This window comes from Rhinolophus ferrumequinum, chromosome 10 (genome assembly GCF_004115265.2).
Source record: "Rhinolophus ferrumequinum isolate MPI-CBG mRhiFer1 chromosome 10, mRhiFer1_v1.p, whole genome shotgun sequence".
Lineage (NCBI taxonomy): Eukaryota > Metazoa > Chordata > Mammalia > Chiroptera > Rhinolophidae > Rhinolophus > Rhinolophus ferrumequinum.
Window position 1 is genome coordinate 12,633,410 of NC_046293.1, and position 20,956 is coordinate 12,654,365.

At 47.8% G+C, this 20,956-nt stretch overlaps 1 protein-coding gene and 1 long non-coding RNA gene across 4 annotated transcripts in view; one reads left to right on the forward strand and one right to left on the reverse strand.

Moving 5' to 3' along the window:
• The window catches only part of SYN3 (synapsin III), a 424,224-nt gene that overhangs the window by 54,319 nt on the left and 348,949 nt on the right, over positions 1-20,956 (forward strand). The gene's annotated exons all lie outside the window — the stretch shown is intronic.
• Positions 3,928-9,695, reverse strand: LOC117028240 (uncharacterized). The gene is made up of 2 exons (XR_004424107.1): positions 9,445-9,695; positions 3,928-4,097 (listed from the first exon to the last, which is right to left on the reverse strand). It is a non-coding gene; the product is annotated as an uncharacterized LOC117028240 (long non-coding RNA).

The following is a 20,956-nucleotide window of genomic DNA, read 5'->3' on the forward strand; positions in this document are numbered from 1 at the left end:
ATTTAGTAAACTTCATTTATCATCACCATCATCATCATCAAAGGCAAACAGTTAATAAGATAGAAAAGGTCCCTGCTATAAGATGAACTCAGAAAAGTGCAATAAAAAAAAATAATAATAAAGGGGTGTGATTTTTTCCAGCACTCTGAGTCTGGAGTGTTGGAGGAACAGAAAGCTTTTCTGAGCATACAATTTGAGTTGGCTTAGTATTAAAACACCTACCGCTTGAATCCCAGTTTGATCCTGTGTCTTTCAAGTCAGTCCAGTGTCAACGGGTTTTCCTTGCCTGGCTGGGTATTTTTGTTCACTTAACAAATGTTTGTCAAATGTCTACATCCTGACTGCCTTATGCTATGCTAGCTTGCTAATGTGGGGAACGAAGATAAAGAAGCAGACACTCTGTCTCCAAAAGCTTGTGGTCTAGGAAGGGAGGCAAGGTAAGTCGTCACAGAACCTCAAGACAGGTAGACAAGAAGGAGGGGTCCACACTTAGCGGTATGGGCAGCAGAGGCCCCTCTAACTGGGGCAGTCGGAAGTGACTTTGAGGAGAGGGTGGTATTTTAGATGGACCTTGAAGGATGGGGAGGATTTCGACAAGTGGAAATGGCGACATAAAGACTATGTGAGATGGAAGCAGTATGAGCAAAGGTGAGGAGACCAGAAGTACAGGGTGTGGAATGGTGGGGAGTCCAGTTTGGTTGACTCCACAGAAAGACACGTCGTCTTCCCCTGACCATAACCTACTCATCCTCCCAAGTGTCCTGTCTCAGCGAAGTGTGCCATCACCTACCGTCCACCTTAGCCAGGACCCAGCACTGTCTGCTGGATCCCTCCTCATCCTTCTGCCGCTGTGCCCGTGCACTCGCCAGACCCTCTTGACATCCTGTATCTGTCCCGTGCGTCCACTTCTCTCCATCCCCGTTGCCTAGATCCTTGGCTGAACCGCCATCAACTCTCATGCAATCTTCCTAATTGCCAGACTCCTCACTCCATCTTTTCACTCACTTCCAATTTATTGTTTGTACTATAGCCAGAGTGAGCTTTCCAGAAAAGCAAATTAGATTGTTAAACGTGTTAACTTAAAAACCCCTTCCTCAAAGACTCCTTCTCTGAGACCTCCCACCCCGATATCCATCAGGTAACCAGGTTGTTCCCTTTCATAGCCCCGCAGCGTTTCCTTCCCAGCCCTTATCTGAGTTTCTAACCACATATCTAGATGTGAGATTACTTGCATGAGGGTAGGGACCGTGGCTGTTTGGCTCTCTCTCTGTCAAGTAGCACAGGGCCTGGCACATACTGGAACGGAAGCAAATATTTGCAGAATGAATAACTTATAGATTCCACGGATTCCAGGCTGCTTGTCAGTTTCCAAGGGAGATAAATCACTGCTCCTTAATCTCTCCTCAAAAGTCTGAGTTTCCCATAAACCAACTGGAAAATGCTCAGTTGCCAGCTTAGCTAGCCCTGTCTCCTCCCATTTGTGTAAACCTCAGAGGCATGTTTTAATATTTATCCTTTTTTCTCAGTGCTGCCCCTGGCTCAATGGATGGGTACAGAGTGTTTGAGCAGGAGCATCAGAGGGAATCGCCCAAAGAATTACTCGCTCAGGCCCTCTAGGGCTGCTCAGCCAGTCTATGAGGACTATGGTCACACTGGCAAACATTTCACATGGTCCTGATGTCCAGCCATCCCCCTCCATGGAAGCCAGAAGGCAAATTAGCCAAGAGAGCAATTAGCAAGTCATTTGAACATGTTTTTCCCTAGAAGACATACCTTCTTAAACCCCATCTTAGAGTCTGAATCATTCGTCTTTTCCCATCCGTCTGGATCAATGGGTGGGTCAACGCATTGATGTCAACCCCCTAGCAATGTCACGTGTGTCCTCTAGCACTTGGGAGAAGGCTTAGGATGGAAGCCACTGTTTAGTCTGAGCTGGATTCACATTTTGGAAGTCTGTCTCCCAACTAAGGGCCAAATTAACCAGCTAATTGCACTGTCTGGGTTTTGCTGGACAGAGCGAATGAGTTAGTTGTGGTTGGCCTCGAGGAAGCCTCCACCTCTTCTCTCCACCCTTTTCCCCCCAGTTCAAAAACTGCTTGCTTCAGCTCAGGCAGAGCCAGAAATCAAGATACCCTGGGGAGGCCCGTGGTGGGGGACTGCATCATATTGCATTCCATTACCCAGAATGCCCTACTGGCTCTGCAGGGCTTCACAGCAGCGTCCAGGTAGGGCCTGAGGGGTTCCCGCCAGGGTGGTTGGCGTGTCAAGCTCCCTTCTGTTTATATTTGAGGCAAAGGGTCTTTTTCTCCACAGGTACAAGTCACCCCTCTGTGGGACTAAGCAATGAGGTTGATGAATGGATTAATATCAAGTAGGCTCAATTCTGAGAGACTCGCGGACTAGGAAATGGGGGAACAGGCCTTGGATTTCATTCTTGTCTAATAAAAAAAAAAGGCTAAAATTACCATGGTCCGTCTTTCCTCAGCCTTAATGGAGGTACCAAAGCATAAGGAACAATAATGCCTTGTTCCAGCAGATGGAGAGAAAAGCAAGAGAAGGTGGAGCCCTTGCCCTTGAGTCTAATGAAGGAAGCTGGAGAAGCCACAGATTGACACACGAATGCGTGTCCTCGTGTGATGCTAGAGTAGGGATGGGATTAGGTAGGTGTGTGTGGATCCCCGAGAAGCCTGATGGTTGGAGTTGTGTTCCTCTGCTGCCCTTTCTGAATTTCCTCCACCTGAATGTCTTCTGGAAGCAAAGGTAGGATTTTTCCCTTAAAATATTTTAAACACTCAAGACCATCGTCTCTATTTTTCCTCTTACCCACTTTAACCTTCCACCCACGGTTCTTCCTGGGGCAACCTTTCTTAGAACGGACCTTCGCTATAGATGTGGACTCTAAAGACCATGTGACATTTCAAGAAATAGTGGTCGACGAGGTAGAGCAATGGAAATTGGATGCTACTGCAGTTTCGTGTATTGGTAACAGATTGAACACTATCCCTATTAGGAAATGACTGCTTGGTAGAAACACACCTCGAGAGAAATGGAGCGAATGGCTTGCCAAAGAACTCTGCCCTCACCTTTCTTCTTCTCCTCCTTCTGTGACTGGCAGAATTAACTTTGCAGATGACTTGAAGCTGGATGGGAGACAGAATGCACTGGATTACATTTGATACAATCACATCAAATGGGGCTATGGTATAAAGTCCTGCTGCAAAATTCAGCTGAAGAGGAGCAGGATTGTTGAGCAAATTGTTAATATTTGTGGGAGGAAGTATGGTGTAAAGGTTAAGATTGTGGCTCCAGAGTACGATAACTAGAGACAGACTCTCAGCTCCACCGTATTTAGGCTGCATTGACCTTCCACGTAGAACATCTCTAAGTACCAGTTTACTCTTCGGCAAAATGAGAATAATAATTCCTACCCGTAGAGTGATTGTGCAGGTTAAATCACCCGTAGAGTGATTGTACCTGCAGAGTTTGTGTGCACAATATGCTTAGCGTAGCGTCGGGCACGGAGATTAAGTGCTCGATAAACTATAGTTATGGCTGTTAATCCCCTCAAACCTGATGCCACTTCAGGCTGTATTACCAAAGTACAGCATTTAGCATACAGGAAGGTGATGGTTCACACACACACACACACACACACACACACACACTATGCTAGTCGGACTCTACCGAGAGACCCAGGTGCAGTGTCACATTGTAAGGGCGTAACAGCACCCCGGAATGCCTTCTGAAGAGAGTGGTTGGAGAGGAGAGTGACACCTGTGAGCAAAAAGGATCAGCGTAAGGAACTCTAGATGTTTAGTCCAAAAAAAGAGAGGTATTTGATAGGACCCAGTGTACTCTTTGCACATATCTACCTCCTGGCTGCATAATTGAAAATAGCAGCAGCTGCCATATGCGAATGCTGAATACTTACAAGATAAGAATACTTTATTGTGGGGCTGGGCACGAGCGTTGCCTTCTTCTTAGGGAAACGGAGGCTCAGAGGGAGGAAGTGGTTGCCTGATGTGTAACTGGCAGGAGCCTGTTTTCGATCCCAGGCAGTCTGACTTCAGAGCCTTCCTCTTATCCACTGCAGTTTTCTGCTGGCGTTGAAGACAACAAGAACAAGGGCCAAATGCATTGGTTAGAGCACTATACATGCATACTCTTATTTCAGCCTCACCACCCCCCTTTGATCGGTGCTATGCCTCTCCCCCTAGCAGATGAAGAAACTGAGGCTCAGAAAGGTGAAAGACTCTGCTTGAAATGAGTTGTAGAGGAGGGATTTGAACCCCGGTTTCATCTGCACATGTGCTAACCACCACCCTATGTTGTTTCCCCGGGACTGGAGTTCAGGCTAATGGTACAATCCCACAAGAAGACGGATTTCACCTGGGTATAAACAAAACTGTTCAGCAGTGCTGACTAATGATGGATGGGCCGTCCCCTTCGGTAGGGAGATAAATTTCCTGTGCTGGAAACGCTGCGGCAGAACCTGGATGGTTAGTTTGGGGAATATTTCATAGGAAATTTATGTAGCTAGCAGGAAATAACTTTGTTTTCTTTTGTTTAGTTTTTGGGTAAAGGTAATCTATTCGCACAGTCCAAAATTGAAAAGGTGAAAAATGGTATCTGGCGAAAACTCTGCCCCCAACCCTGGCCCCACCAGTATAGTTAGGAGTTCACTGAACTATTATCACTATTCCGTGGACAACTTCCGGAGAGAGTTTTAAATGCAGTGATCAAATACACATAGAGCTTTATTTTCCTTTGCTTTTCATAAGTAGTACTTGGTCAGAAAATCACAAACCATTGTAGGTATTCCAGAGGAGGATTTAATAAGGAGGATTGATCTCATGGGTCGAAAGGCGGTATCATATTACCCAGAGAGCCACAGCAGTCCTACATTTACTGTTGTCACTGCCACTGCTGCTGTGGGAACTGTCACCATTGCCAGTGGAGATCCAGGAGCCTGCTTTCCCACGGATGCTACAGTTTCTGCTGTTGCTGTTGGTGACATTTCCACAGCTACCACCAGAAGCAGAATGGTTGCTACCATCTTCCTAACTTCAACTCTTGCATGGATGCCTCCCATGGGTAGAAACAAACCTGGAACCATGTGGCAAAAGAATCTGGGAAGTGTAGCTGTAGGCTTTCAGCCCCCACAGTGTGGGAGGGAATACAGAAGGGTGTGCGTGGGGCTGGTGGCACAGCCCGTCCCCTTAGCTGCTCCACATCCAGACATCCCCCTCTTTGGAGCCGTACTACCCAGCTTCCTGACTTTTCACTTCATAGATCTGGGAGTTTATTCTATGAGACTATGTGCAGGGCTGCCTCGTTCTTATCAATGATTGCCTAGGGTGATGTGATGGATATACCCTCGTTTATTTTCCATAATTTTGCTATTAGGAATGACGCCAGACATACGTGATTTCAAACGTTTGCTTGTGTAGCCATAGGATTGCTTCCTAAAAACACCACTGGTTCCCAAAGCATTGCAGGTAGTGAGCGCTTTCACGCACGTTGAGGAATGAAGGACGTCCTCCTAGCTGCTGGAGTTGCTACCAGCGGACAGCCGTCAGCTGTCAGCTCTCTTTCGGAGGTGCCTCACTCAGGTGAGGAGAGCTGCCTTGTCCAAGCCCACATCTCTTTCCTGGGAGCGGCTGCGTCAATAACTGGCTGGCACAGGGGATCAAGACCTAACCCCTTGACCCCAATTTGGGACTACCCTCAAGGGCCTTGCCAGCTTCAGAACTCTTTTTGGAGTTGGCAAAGACCTCTACTGAGATGGCATTGCAACCCCAATTCTCCTCTAACCAGTTCTTCTTTCCTTCCGGTGGTGGTGACTCCCAGTGCACTCCCTAAGCTGCCTCCCACAGGCTAATGGCCATCTCAGAGTCTACCTCCCAAGACATTTATAATTCTGGTAGGTTCTGACACATTGCCCTCTGTACGGTTGTATAGATGATCTATGAGAGCCTGCTTGCCGGTCTGGATTTCCCAGACTCTTCACACGCATGGTTCTGGAGTCCAGGCTGCACAGAACGCTCGCCTGGTTCCAGCCCGGACGACAATGGCTGAACTCTGTGAAGTGCTCCGTAATTTGCTCTTCCTATGTGACCTCCTTGTGTTTGACATTCACCAGAGCTTGGCGTTTCTCTGCAGGGCTGAGTCCGACAGAACTCGACCCGCTCTGATCCACTAAGCCTTGTTTTGTTAACACAATCCTGCAAGATTTATTTGTTTGGCTTGGCTTCCCCTGACCTCAGACGTTCTGTTTTGTATTATTTTTAAAAGCGTGCAGGTCTCCATGGAAGCCTTTTTCTTTTCAAATCTAAGAACCAGCTGGGGAAATTAAAAAAAAAAAAGCAGGTGGGACAGTAGGGCGGATTAGCTGAAACATAACTCATTAGAGGAGCAAGTGTGTCTCGCAACCATGGCAGTGATTAATGTAGGTTTGTCACCATCCTGGATCTATTTTTAGGCTCACACCAATTTAAGAAGACAATGCAGAAACAATGGTGATGGTGATGGTAGTAAACTTTTATCAAACATTTATCGAGTGCTAGGTGCCATGTCAAGCGATTCACATGTGTTAACTCACCTCACCCTCACGATATGCCCGTTCCTGAGGAAACCGAGGCTCAGAGAGCTGAAATGAATTGCCCAGGCACGGTCACACAGCAGTAAGAATGAGAGGAAGCTGGAGTTTGAGCCGAGGGTCAGCTGACTCCAGGGTCCTGGTTCTTAACCGAGTAGATCTATTAGTGTATGTTGGGTCTTGAATTTGTCTGCACCGCGCCTTTGCCTTTTCCCTGTCCTTGGGTTCCTTGAGTACGTAATCCCACTGTTCCTTCCCATCTCACCCTGCTCTTTTGATCTCCTGGAGAAATTACCAATTCTTATGAGATATTCTTGCAGCAAAAGATTCCTCATTTCCAGCCCTATTGGCTGTTCCTCGTCATTTGATGTTTCTGGCTTGTTGCTGCGTAATTCCCCTGTTAACCATTCTGTTTGTTCTTTGTTTTCCCTTAAGAGTGAATGTTTACTATTCATCTTTAAGTGGAACTCTATGTCTTCAGACTACATGAATAGTATAATAGTTCACACTCTGGAGCCAGACCACCTGGGTTTGAATTCTTGGCTCTGCCACTTCCTGAGTGACCTAGAGCAAATAATTTGACTTCTCTGTGCCTCAGTTTGCTCGTGTATAAAATTAAAATAATAACAGCCCTAATAAGTACCTATAGAGTTGGTGTGAGAGTGAAATAAAATACCGCATGTGAAGCACTCAAAGTGGATCCTAGTATATACAGAAAGAGCTTGATACGTGTTACAGCTGTTTTTCTGACCGCTTCACATCATTGAACACAGTAGTTTCTAGGTGTCAGTCTCTGGGATTATTCAGAAATGGGAACGATATAATCCATGTTCTAAAGAAATTTGCTGTTTAGTTGGGGGATAAGAAACAGAAACAGTTCATATTTATGTGTATTTTTTAATTTCCATATATGCTCCATCGTATTTCCCGTTGATGCATGGCACTCCCTGGGACCTGGCATAAACTCCTGACTTTTCCTTGAGAGCAGACGCACAGGTCCTGGGCAGGGTGTTCAGTGTTTTTGGGTGAGTGTGTGAGTGAATGGATGACGTGGTCGGTCATTGAAGGTGGAGCCAGAAAAGGACCTTGAGGATCATTAATCCAACCTCCTGGTTGAAAGGCTGAGAGGTTCAGAGAGGGGAAGTGACGAGCACCCAGCACACACCTCAAATTATTGCTGGAATCCAAGGTGTGGAGAACGCAGGCTGCCGTCTCCCATGTCTTTTCCTTGCTTTTCCTATGACGTCTCCCCAACGTTATTTTGTCTTCCTGTTTTAAGCCATTAGTCCCTTCTGCTATGGGTTTAATAGCAGACAAATGAACCAAATGCTCTAGTCATGAAGCTCATATTTTCCCCCTTTACCTGCAAGAGGAGTTCTTCTGGGGAGGGCGGGGGGCCTGGGATGGAGTGCTGAGTGCCAGCTGGTAGCCAAAGGAGGGTTCTGCACAGTCAGGGTGGGGGACAGTGAGACCACGTGTGGACGAGCCCCGCTGACTCTGAATGCAAGAAGGACTGCTTTATAGGTTGGGTGACCCTTTGGGGCTCTCCCTTTTCCTTGGTTTGGCTGTATCCCCCATGGGCACCTTAACCAGCGATAAGAAGAAAGGAGCCATGGGAATCAAAGCAAGGCCATCTTCTTGCCCTGGGAAGTCCTGCTCATTGTTCCTTAGCCTCTACCTGTTATTTTGGTGATTTACTCTTCCTGACTGCAAACTCACTCCATCAACCTCTGCCTTGCCCTGATACTAACAGAGGGTTAGTACTAGATACATGAAACTCCAGTGGAAATTAAGTAGTGGTTCTGAAGGAGAACTCAGTGAGCGCTTTTACTTCTTGAGGGATGTGTAATTTAAAAAAATGAACAGAACTTGTCTTATCTGAACCTGCTCGTTCGTTCAAGAAACACGGGACACCTGCTCTGTACTTGCCCTGGATGACAGGGCCCTCCACCCTCCAAGTGCTCCCCTTCTGGTGGGCAGTTAGATCCTGGGGGGTCACGGTAATACATCGTGACGAGGCTGTCACAGAGATCTGCCCAGGGCACAGTGCAGCACAGAAGAGGGATCGCCAGCCTTGCCTGGGATGTTCTCAGGAAAGGCTTCACAGAGGAGCTGATGCTCCGTAGGCATTTGGGGAAGAGAATTAGCTGTATCCGGCCGAGAAAAGGGCAGATGCACATCGGGCCGCCCGGCTAGAGAGCATGTTTTAAATCTCAGTTTGTCACGTGTGGGGAAAGTGGCCTGAGGATACGGTGCACGAGAAAGGGTAATGGGAAATGATGCTGGACAAGAAGAGAGTGAACCATCGATTCAGGGTTGGCTTTATGCAGCAAGGCAGGCAGCTAGAAATTGTGTCCTAGAGGCAGCGGGGACATCGTTGTGGCACTTTTTAAAGTAAGGAGTCATATGATGATGTTTTCGTTTTAGGATGCCCATGCTAATAGTGGTTGTAGACTGGGTAGAAATGGTGGCGTGAGACTGAAGGCTGGGAAACACGGCTCTGAATGGGCTGAAAAGGCATTTTGCTCTTGAATATTATGCTTGGGGAAGGGGTTCATGCAAAGGCCTTTGTAGCTATGTAGGAAGTGAATGCATGGATATTCCTGCCGCCACTGTGTTTCTGGCCCTTTGAACTTCATTCTCATACCTGTAACTGATATTTGAAAGTAGAAGAGAAGAGAGGACCTATTTTCCTTAAAGCAGAAAGCCTGGAACCAGACCCACATGATGTGTTCGGCATCACGTCAACACAAGCCACGGTCAACTGCATGTTGTTGACCACGTGAGTCCCGGCCACGTGCCCTGACCCATTTCACATCCCACCTGCCGACTGACTCCCAACCTACCTCCTCTCTGGCCTCGTGATTCCTTTGGCTGCTTATAGTGTCCCTCCTCTGCCCGCTTCTGCCCTCCTGCCGCCACTTCTCCAGCTTTGACCTTTGCTTGGCTGCTCTTCACATTTGCTGCCAGCTCTGCTATCGTCGCCACCATTTGGGGTCTGGCTCGCTCCCTGATGAGAGGAGCCCCCCAGGGTCCACCCCAGCCCTGCCAGCAGCCCCGGCCCACGTGTGCTTACACACAGGCTTCGGTCTTTGCATTTCAGTAAGAATCAAGGGTTATTAATTAACCCGGGGTGGAACCTATTATGAAACATCCCAGAAAGCTGGAACAAACCAAAGGGACTTCTGAATTCACAGCAGGGAAAAATGCTTTTTAATTGACTTGGATGACTTCACCGCAAAAATCTGTCTGGCTGTTATGCTAAACTGGAAACTAATCTATTAGATTGTCTAAGGAATCTCCCAGCCCACCCTGACCAGAATCTCCTGAGGAGGGGAGTGGGGCCGACACAGAAACAGGACTATGCTTTGAAATGGCTTCTTTTGGATCAGACCCAGCCTGGCTGCATTTCCCTGGGAAAGAGAAGGGAGGCTGATATCTGAGAATGAGTATCCGTGCTCCTCTGTATCTATCTTGACGTGAGCTTTTCTAAGGCACTACTTTAGAATAGAATTTAGCCTAAGCTGAGCTTGTCCTGAACCACTTCTCTCAGGGAGTTTAGAGGGTGACACGAGAGAATTTTCACGGATAGTGTTGTATATAGATGACAGCTGTCCAGCCTGGGCTCAGAAGGGATTAATGATAACAGCCAGTCTCTAATCACACACTAAGTGCCAGGCACATGCTGAGCACTTCCTATGGATTTGTTTATGTAATTCTCATCACTGCCCGATGAAGAATACGCACCATGAGTTACCCCATTCTCCAGATGACAAAACTAAGGCTCAGAGAGGTTACCCAAGGACACACAGCGTATAAGGGGCAGAACTGGAATTCACAGGCTAACTCCAGGTGCTATTGTTCCTGGGAAGGTGTATCCTGAAGAAATAAAATCTGGAGAACACTTGGCGATTTCCTTCTCACATGTAAAGGGCTGGCTCGAACTTGGCCTACAAGGTCCTCTGTGAGCCAGCTCCCACCCACCTTTCCTACCTCACCCCCTCTATTTCTCCAAGTGCAGCTCAGGCATCTACTTCTATTCTGTTTCCTCTGACCACCCCTCATATCCAGGCAGGGTGAGGTGCCTCTTCCAGGCTGTCACACACCGCATGCATATTTCTACAATGAAACTTAACCAGATGACCTTGAGATTGCTCATTCACCCGCCTATTACTCCCTGTAGACTCTGGGCTCACGGACAGTATCTCGATTCAGTCTACAAATATTTATCGAGTGCCTACTGTGTGCTAGGTGCTAGGACTACCATGGTGATTCAAAGCAGATGTCTTGACCAGATGGAGCTTCGAGTCTAATGGGAGAGACAGATATTAATCACGTAGTCTCTCTCTCTCTCTCTCTCTCTCTCTCTCTAACACACACACACACCATAATTACAAATGGCATTAGGATCTGTGAAAGAAACACGCACAGTGCTATCGTAGCATATGCTAGGCAGGCTAGCACTGGGCACTTCTTCAGGTACATATAGATGCTCCAAGTCCCCAGATACATAATATGTGCTCAATAAATACTTATCAAACTTATCTGAAGTAGGGGAAAATGAAAATATTGGATCTGCTCTAAGAATTTCCCTGCAGACAGAACCACCCAGGTATCCTTCTGCATGGTAAACAGCACTGGTAAGCGCAGCCTGACACCAGTGATACAGTAAAGCGGTGACACGTTACGGTACAGGTAAAGCAGCGCTCGGCATTAATATTCGGTGACCACAATGTGCCAGCCACTGTCTGAGAGGGTATCTGTATAAATTCATTGAATCCTCAGACCCACCAAGTACATGCTGATGGAACTGAGGCTCAGACTGGTTAAGTGTGCTGCCCAAGGCCACACAGTGGCCGGGCGGCAGGACTGAGAGTGACATGCCTCCCTCATCTCGTAGAACGGGGGCCTGCCATGGCATCACCTTTCCCAAGGTGGCGTGCTGCTGGTTATGGGAGAGCCAGACGGCCCCCTGCCCTGGTCTCCTCCTTGGCCAGTTTGGCTTAGGGAGTTCTCAGAGGAAGAACTTGGCAATGAGAAGAGACCAGTGCCAGACAGGACATGGAACCATGAGTGCCATCATGGGACATGGTTGCATTTTGGCAGTTCTGAGTTCACGTTACAGGAAAGAAGGAACATTCACTATTGAAGATCAGCTGTGTGTTCTTCTTGCTCTGATGCTTCTCACGTATGGCTATAGGTCCTTCAGCAACTGCTGAGGCCTAAGTCTCATTAGTATTGAGATGAGGAAATCAAAGCCAGGATGGTAAAATAGGTATTTGCACAGTTAGGGCAGAATTGTGATTGGACCTGTGTCTTCCTGCTTCCAAAGCTCGTCATTTTCCCCTTGGTTCACCTGTTGTCCAGCCAGACCTGGAAAAAAGGTTTCCTTCTTCTGGCGTAAAGCAGTTTTTCAGATCTGTTTTCTCGAAGACCGTAGACAGCCCATCTGGGTTTTCTGACCCCCCTTTATCTTTGCTGCTGGAACCTCTCTTTACTCCCTGAGCAACAGCCCTCAGGCTCCCTTCATGAGCTCATGGGGGGGTGGGGTTCTCAACCTGTTTAAGATGGAACTGAACCAGCTGACCTCCCACCCACCGTACCTCGGGGCCTTCATTCTGTCCAGACAAGGAGGAGACAGATAGCCCATCCCTCTGGCTGTCAGGAAAAGCAGGGGAAGCAGAGGGGTTGAACCTCCCCTGGCTGGGCCAGCCAAGTGCCAGGAACCCCGATGTTGCATTCATTGGACAGACCCAGGTTTGGATCAGTCATCTCAGTTTGCTTCTTCTTTTTTTCAGCACATGTGCTGACGGAGCGAGCTCATTTGCTTATTCTTGTACGACTGCTTTGGTCTCTCTCTGGCTCCCTTTGCTCTCCATGTCCCGGCTCCTCGATGTCTATGGGATGCAGGCCAGTGTCTTCAGGCAGCACCACCGCCCTCCCCATCCAGGCACCGCCTGCCTTCCTCCCCACCTCCTCTTTGCTCTCCCTACTCAGTGGTCCCCGAACATCTTTGGTGGAGCCAAGTACTTCATTTGGATGGTCTCTTGCCCATAGTGGCTTTCCCTCAGGTTTTGCATCTCAGTTTCCAAAAATGTTGTTTCGATGAATATCTGTCTCTGTCCATTCTTCCATCCGTCCGTCCATCCATCCATCCATATACCTATCTGTTTATGCATTCACCCATTTTTCTAAAATCTAAGTCTCTCTACTCCTTTGTGTGTGTGTGTGTGTGTGTGTGTGGTCTCTAATCAGTTCAGAACTAGGCTTCTTTACCCAAAACACCTTCATGAAATTTAATATTTAATAATAATAATACCCTTCAGCACTTGCTATGTAAATACACACACCCCACACATGCCTGGTACTCTGCCAAGATTTTACTGTATATCACCTCACTTTATCCTTGCAGTGACCTTGTGAGTTATCTATTACTACTACATGTGAAGAAACTAAGGTTCTGGGAGGTCTAGCAATGCAACTTGTAATTGGGAATGTCAGGATTTGAACTCCGGGCTCCCAAGCAGCCCATATTCTATAAAACACTTTATTTTCCCAGTTCCCCCTGCTGACTCACCCCTGGTTTCTGGGATGCACATCTGCTGTCCCCATCACTCTTCTGTGTGGCTTCTGGTTTCTTCTAATCCTTCCTGTAGCTGCCCTTTGCATACATTTTTTGGGGCAAATGACATTAAGATTCGGAAAGTCAATAGGCTCATTCTCACTAATTCTTATTACAACTCTATAGTCTTTTATTTGTGTGGAGGAAAATTTTTTGTTGCCTCGGAAGAGATATTTTGAGAGCGTTCGGTGTGATGGACAGAGCTATGCCTTGGATCAGAATAGCATGGGATCGAATCCTGGCCCTGTCTCTGTTTACCTATTAGGACTGTGGGCAGGTGACTCAATGTTCTAAACCTCCGTTTCTTTAGTTGCAAAATGGAGATGGTAATAGCCTTACTACTACGTTCATCACGTTGGAAGAATTTCGTTCGTTTTATTAATAGTTAAATCAGGGTGGACCCCGGAGCTAGGCTGATTCATTTGTAAAAGGAGGAACTGGCAAATGCGGGGAGCATTTCCTACCTGCTAGCCCTCCCCGAGCCTTCAAAACACCACTGCTCAACGAAAGCCCACTTTTCAGCCAAGCTTAGGGCAGCCTCATTATTTTGCACACAGCAACCAGAGCTGGCAGCAAGGTGAAACCCACTGGGTGACCCCGAAGGAACTTTCAGTCCTCACATGCTGTGGGTTTGATACGAGCCTACTTAAAAAAGATAGTAAATTATGGATAAGGTGGTTGGACCCTAGACAGGTGAGCTCAGTTGGTAAACATATGATGGGAATGAAACCCAGAGCCACCGATAGCGGAACTCTGACTTCTACTCTGGCCATCTCTAACCTGGAGTTGTCTACTCAAGCAGCTGTTTCCCAGCCATACGTTTTAGAGCACTGGGGCTGCACAAGGGTACCTGGGGTTGCAAACTGTTGAGCATCTTTGGAAAGGGGAGAGGAGGAGGGTGAGAGAGGGAGAGGGAGGAGAGAGCCTGACTCATCTCTCCTCTGTGCCCGTAATTGCCACTGGAGCAATTTTACCCCCCAGGAGACATTTAGCGATGCCTGGAAACATTTTAGTTGTCACCACAGGGGAATGGTGCTGACTCCATGGGTAGCGGCCAGGGATGCTACTGAACATGCTACAATATACAAGACGGCCTCTCAGAACAAAGGATCAGCCAGCTCAAAATGTCCGTGTGCCAAGGCAGAGAAATGCTGTTCTGGGCTGAAACAACTCAAAGACCTTTTGTGTGGGGAGCCCCGTGGTACCCTCAAGACAGGAGATGGTCATCCAGTGTACGAGACAATGTGGGCTCACAGACCACTCTGAAGAAACTTCCCCTTCACTGTCTTCTGGGCAGCATGTTGCTTTGGGACTGGGACAGAGAGCAGGGTCCTTCTACTTCATTCTTACAGGCAAAGACACTGAGGCAGAAGCTTCTGTTATTTCCCAACAAGCCACAGCTGGGAAGTGTCAAGAAGGGAATGGAAACCTGGGTCTGTCTTACCATGCTCAGTGATCTTTGCCACACACCCCACACCCCTACATGTGTCCCCTGGCTCTGTGCTCAGTAGCCCAGCAGAGGTCAGACCAAGTTGAAATCCTGAAGGGCTAGACCAAGCTTGTTGTTGTACAGGTAACGGGCATTTGTTTTAGGGGAGTATGGTAAGACAAGCAGATGTGGAAATGACTGTCACGAGGGAAGAAGTGTGTTGTATTCATAGTCCTCTAAAAGCAGGAAGCACAGTATGCCATGTTGGCGGGGCTGGGGGTGGGGGTGCTTGCGGGGCCAGGAGGGGCACATGGAGAAGCAGCAGGGCCAGAGAGGAGGCAAAGGGAATGAGGGAAGTGTGGGCAAGAGACTTCACCGTGGTTTCCAGGGAAGGAAAGGACAAGGCAGCAGAAGCAGGTTTAGGATTGGCTGATTTGAATAATTTCAGCACGCTCTGGGATCTCGGGGTCCTAGTTGTTCCCGGTTGGCTGGTATCTGGCCCTGGGGTGATCGGGCAGGAGTGGCCTGGGGTGTGAGAGCCCATCAAGGGAAGTAGTTGGGAGTAGGGGTTCTGGATTGACTGGCTTGCATTTGGAAGGCGCTCTCTATGGGAGCTGTTTATTGTCTCCAGGAATTGGCTAATCCCATGAGAGGCCGAAGATGTCAAAGCCTTAGAAATTAGAAAACAAGATATAGTAACACACCTGTCTAACTCCCGAGCTTTACCACATTGCTGCTTTTTAATAGTTTGACAAAACTGGACATTTGTGTGCAGCTAAATCTTATATAAAGCCCAGTATCTAAACAAATTGAAACATAGAAATGACTGCTTTGTTTGATGCACAGCTGGAAGACCCTGAAGCCTTTCAACCTCCAAAAACAGTGTCCGAGCCCTCCCGTCCCCCGCCCCGTGCCCCTTGCACTGCTGTTCAGAAGTCATTCTCCTGCTGTAATTCTGCCTGAGCTTCAGTCCTGCTGCTCTCCTTGCCTCGAGTTTTGCCAGGGTTAGAAGGAGACTAGCAGAGTAGGTAAGCATCAGGACCCTGGAGCCAGACTGCTTGTGTTTGTATTCCTGGTCTATTCTCTCCCAGCTGTGTGACCTTGGGAACTATATTTCATCTCATCCCACCTTAGTGCTGCCAGCTATAAAGTGGGCATAATAATAATAGGGCCGATGTTATGGGGTTAGTATCCGAATTAATGGAGTTAATACCTGCACAGCCTTTGGAACAGTGCCTGGCACATAGTAAGTGCTTCGAAAAATTAAAAACGATTATGAGTTGTAATTCTAATACAAACGTAATTTATGATATTAAATTACAATACAAATGTTATTATATTGGCACTGGAACTACCAATGGTATTCATACTCTCAATAACATCACTGCTTTTGTTTCTACTTCTCCAAAAACCACAGCCGCCGTTTCTCCTATTGTTCCTACGTGGGTAACTGTTGCCACCACCGCCACTGGGCATTGCTCCCACCAAGGGGAAACAATGTCAGTTAAGTCCGTAGAGTCAAAGCCGGTGTGAAGGTGCAGAAAAAGACATAAGCTGTCACTGCTGGGCTACCGCTGACATGCGTGTCCGCTTTCTCTTGTGTTCTCTCTGCACTTCCCTTGTGCTGGCTTTCGGGGGAGTTATTTATGAAGTCCGCAGACACATGGGGCCACGGTCGATGAGGTGGTGCGTGGGAGTCTACATTTACGAGGTGTTTTCTCTGAGCCTGCAAGGTCAGAAATGACTCATCACAGCTCTCTGTGGCCCTGGACATGCAAGTGCCATTGTGAGTGAAGAAGGTCATTCATTGGCTCAGCCGCTCAGAGGACCTGCCTCTCCCCGGCATGTGGACAAAAACCTCCTTGCCTTGGCTTCTTGACACGTGAGAGCATGACTGCAGGGGGGTCTCTTACCCTGACACTGTCCCTGGGGTCCCCATTTGGGGATGAAGTTCGGGCTGGCTTTGGAACCCCATCTGGGTCACGCTGTCTTAGAATGACTGTGGCCCGTTGGGACAAGAATGAGCATCTAAGGAGAGAAACTCAGCCTTTAGAAACACGAGTCCATATTGAGCAAAAGGAATCGGGGAAACAGCCCATCTGCCATGGGGAAAGTTGTCCTTGGGCTACCCCCTTCCTGAGCCCAGCCTTAATCTGGAGATATTTCATAGCGAACTTTCGAAGGGGTGAGTGGCTCCTCCCAAGCTGCCTTAAATGCTTGGAGCAGAAACCTACGGGGACTCGCAAACCAACCTCGTGAAGAGCAATTGTCTTGTCTCCGAGCTCCCAAAGCCTGCTCCAAAACAAACACATAAGCTGTGCCGGCAGGCGAAGCATGGGCCTCTTTTCTTCTTCATTTTAGAAACTCCATGTGTGCATTATTTTAAATAGGCGCCAGCGCACGAGGCGCTTTTAACAAGATTGAAAACAGATGGGGTCTTCGGCTGTTCAGTAGCTCCAGGAACTAACATGGCAAGTGCTAAGCCATCCTGTGTCCAGGCAACACTCGTTTTCTTCTTGAAGGCCACGTCTGGCCGGGCCTCTCATTCCTGGGGAGCATGAGTCTGCTTCCTGCATCAGGTGTGTCAGCCAGGGGAAGGAAATATCTCCTTTCACTGCATTTACCCAGGTTTGCATTTACTTAACCCTTTGGCAGCTTGGGAGAAAGGAGGATTGTGTTATTCGTGGAGGTCCCATGCTTCTGGAGCTGGAAGCTGTTAGGTCTAACTTCCTTATTAGAAATGGGGTGATGATCCTCCACCGCTTACATCTCTCCAAAGGCTCCCCATGTCACCCCGAGTAATAGCCAAGTCCTTCCCGTGGCTGGAGGCTCTTTCTGCTGAGATTTCTCTGCTCTTCCTGCCCCTGTCTTTCTTGGCTCCTCTGATCCAGTCATGCTGGTCTTTTCACTCTTCCTTAAAAATCAAGCGACAGAAAACAAGTGTTGGCGAGGATGTAGGGAAATTGGAACCTTTGTGCATTGCTGGTAGGAATGGAAAATGTGCAATCACTGTGGAAAACAGTATGGTGATTCCTCAAAGCGTTAAACATAGAATGACTATAAGACCCGGTAGTCCCACTTTGGGATACATACCCAAAAGACTGAAAGCAGGGACTCGAACAGAGGTTTGTAAGGCCACGTGCATGGCAGCATTACTCACAAGGGCCAAAAGGTAGAAGTCACCCAAATGTTCATCAACAGATGACTAGGTCAACAAAACGTGGTATATCCATACTGTGGAATATTATTCAGCCTTAAAAAGGAATGGCATTCTGGCACATGCTACCACGTGGGTAAACCCTGAAAACATTAGGCGAAGTGCAATAAGCCAGACATAAAAGGACAAAGATTGTATGAGTCCACTTATCTGGGGTACCTAGAGGAGTCCGCGTCATAGAGACAGAAAGGAAAATGACGATGACCAGGGACTGGGGGACGGAGGGCTTAGTGTTTCATGGGTACAGAGAGTTTGTTGGCATGATACAGAAGTTCTGGAGACGATGGTGGTGATGGTTACACAACAGTGAGAACGCACTGAATTAAACACTGTTAAAAAGAAATTAAAAGGCTAAATTTTATGTTGTGTGTATTTTCCCTTAATGCAAAGAAACTGAAAAACGGAAGCAAACACATCCTGCCCTTGGGCCTTTGCTCTCTTGCTGTCCTCTTTGGAACCCTCTTCCCGCAGGTATCTGCACAGCTCAGGCCCTTACTGTATTCGAGTTCTTTGCATAACTGTCACCTCCTCAGAGATGCTGGGCCACCCTCTCCAAAATGGCACCCCACTTCTCAGTCACTCTCTTCCCTGTCACCTGACTCATTTTCTTAACAGCATTTAGCTCTCTGAGTGCTAAATGTTCTGGTCTTTCCAAAGTACCCAGGAGCATTGAGCCAGCGCCTCCGTGTGTGGCGTTCAAACCTGGCTATGTTTCTAGAAGGCCCAGGGGAAGGAAGTGGCAGGCCCTCACCTGGGGGTGCTGGGCTGTCCCCTGGATGTTCAGATTGGTTTAAATGGAGGGAAGGTGGGGCACAGACAGATAGTGGGAGGCAGTTCTGGGAAGAGAAAGTCCGCACTGTGGGTAGCAGTAGGTAGAAAAGGGAAGTGGGATTTTGTTTTCATCCAGACAACCCTGAAAATGGTGTTGGACCTCAAACATGAAAAAAATAAAACTGTGTTAAGGTTGGATAGAGCATTTTAATTTCTCAGAGCTTTGATGGATAAGAGGTTCCTGTCATCACATTATAACTTTCCATTTTTGATTTGGGAAAAAAGTCTGCAGAAATTACATTGCATCAGCCCTATGTAAGCTCCTTCGGTATCTCCCCTGACCACGCTTGGCCCGGGTGCGCGCCCCATTCTAGCCTCTTCTCACCCCAGATAGCGCCTCCGCCTGGAACGCCAGCCGGTCACCGTCTTCTCCTTCAGTTGCTGAACAACGGACTTTGCTTCCACAGCCCAGTCTCCAAGTCCCTGAACCCATCTGTCGTCCATCTGGAGAAATGGGGAGAGTCTTTCATACTTGGCTTGCTCGATCCTATACGCACACTTTTCTGAACACTCAGCAGAATGGTGTTTAAATGGAGCCCAGCTCGGCCATGAGGAGAAGTAGATATCAAGGGGACAGTTCCAGTCGTTTTTTTCTGTACAGCTAAGCTGTGGTCTTAAAATCTCTGAACATTTGCCTGGTCGGTTGCAGGCAGCAATATCCGTTCCGAGGTCTCCGAGCCTCATAAAGCTCCTGAAATGAAGAGACATGAGGCTGTGGTGATCCCACCATTCTGTCCCCTGTAAAGGCTCCGCCTCCTCCTCCCTTTCAAGGAACACGCTTCCTGATCGCGGGACATTATCGAAAGCCCTCCCACCCGTGAAGTTTCCCCTAGCGGAGGGAAAAGTTCAGTGGATGTTTTACTTTCTCAGGTGCTGTTTCTCTTGTGAGCACATCTCTTGGGAACCTGAGTGGGAAGGGGTGACCATCAGGACAGACTTAGGGCACGCCTGGGTCCTTTGCTTGCCGGCCACCACGGCGCCACCTTGACCCCTAACAAGTGTACGTCTCTGCTTTGGAGAACTGAACTTGGCCGTGGAGATATTCCTTAGAAATCAGAATGCTGCATTTACTGGTGATTTTTCTCCAACTGGACTCCCTAACTTTCTTGTGTTGCCAAATGTGGTGCCAAATGGCAGTGATGATAATGAATGTTCCTTATCTTCCCTGACGATGGTGAAGATGATGACGTTGGGGAGGGGGTGGAGGTGCTGCTGCCATCTTGCCGTCCCCTGCAGAATGCACTTCGTACTGTGGTCCCGTCCAACGTCCCCTCTGTGACTTCATCTTCCAGTCACCCCCTCCCTGGCCCTATTCCAGCCACACGGGCTTCCTTGCTGTGCCTTGAACTCTGCACATATGCTCCAGCCTCAGGGCCTTTGTACTTGCTGTTCTGCCCACCTGGGAAGCCCGTCTCCTCCCCTCTTGTTTGTATGGTTTGTTCCCTCACTTTGTTCATATCACTGAGCAAGTGCCACTGACCGGGGGCCCCCTCCTCTTGGAGGTAACACTCGCTTCCGGGCACCGTGTCCTCTTAGGCCTCTCTGTTTCCTCTCCTGATAGGTTATTTATTGTGACTGGTCCATGTCTCCCACTGGATATAGGTTCCATGAGAACATGGATTTTTGTCTGTTACTTTCACTGCCGTGTCATTTGTCTCTCTCCTGGGCATCATAGCTGCTCAAGGTTAGTTTATTAATTGAATGAATTAATGGATGGATACAGAGTCCCACAGATCTGAGTTCAAGGTCTCGCTCTCTTGTTCAGTAGCCTTGTGATCTTGGCCACGTCATTTGTTTTCTCTGCTCCTCAGTGTTCTCGTCAGCTAAAGGGGTTGCTAAACTGACCTTCACATCAAGAGGTTATTGCAGTGATCAAATTAAATAATGTAACCAGGATAGCCAATGTTGATTACACACTTATTTTCATTTTGACACCTTGCTAAGGGCTTTTAAATGGATTAATTCATTGAATGCCCACAAGCACCCTAGGAAGGCACCGCTCTTAGCTTCATTTTACAGATGGGAACTGAGGTATAGAAAGGCTAACTAACTAACTTGCCTAAGGTGTGCACATTCAAACTCATGTGGTCTGATTCTAAAAACCACTGCGTTATGCCAAGCACTTTGTAGACTGCAAACCACTGCTGTTGATTTTTTTTTTTTTTCTAATGTGGTGACCTTTAACTAATTTTGGATATTCCATTACTGGAACATTTAGGAGTGAAGGATTTTTATCATTATTTTTCCTGTCTTTTTATA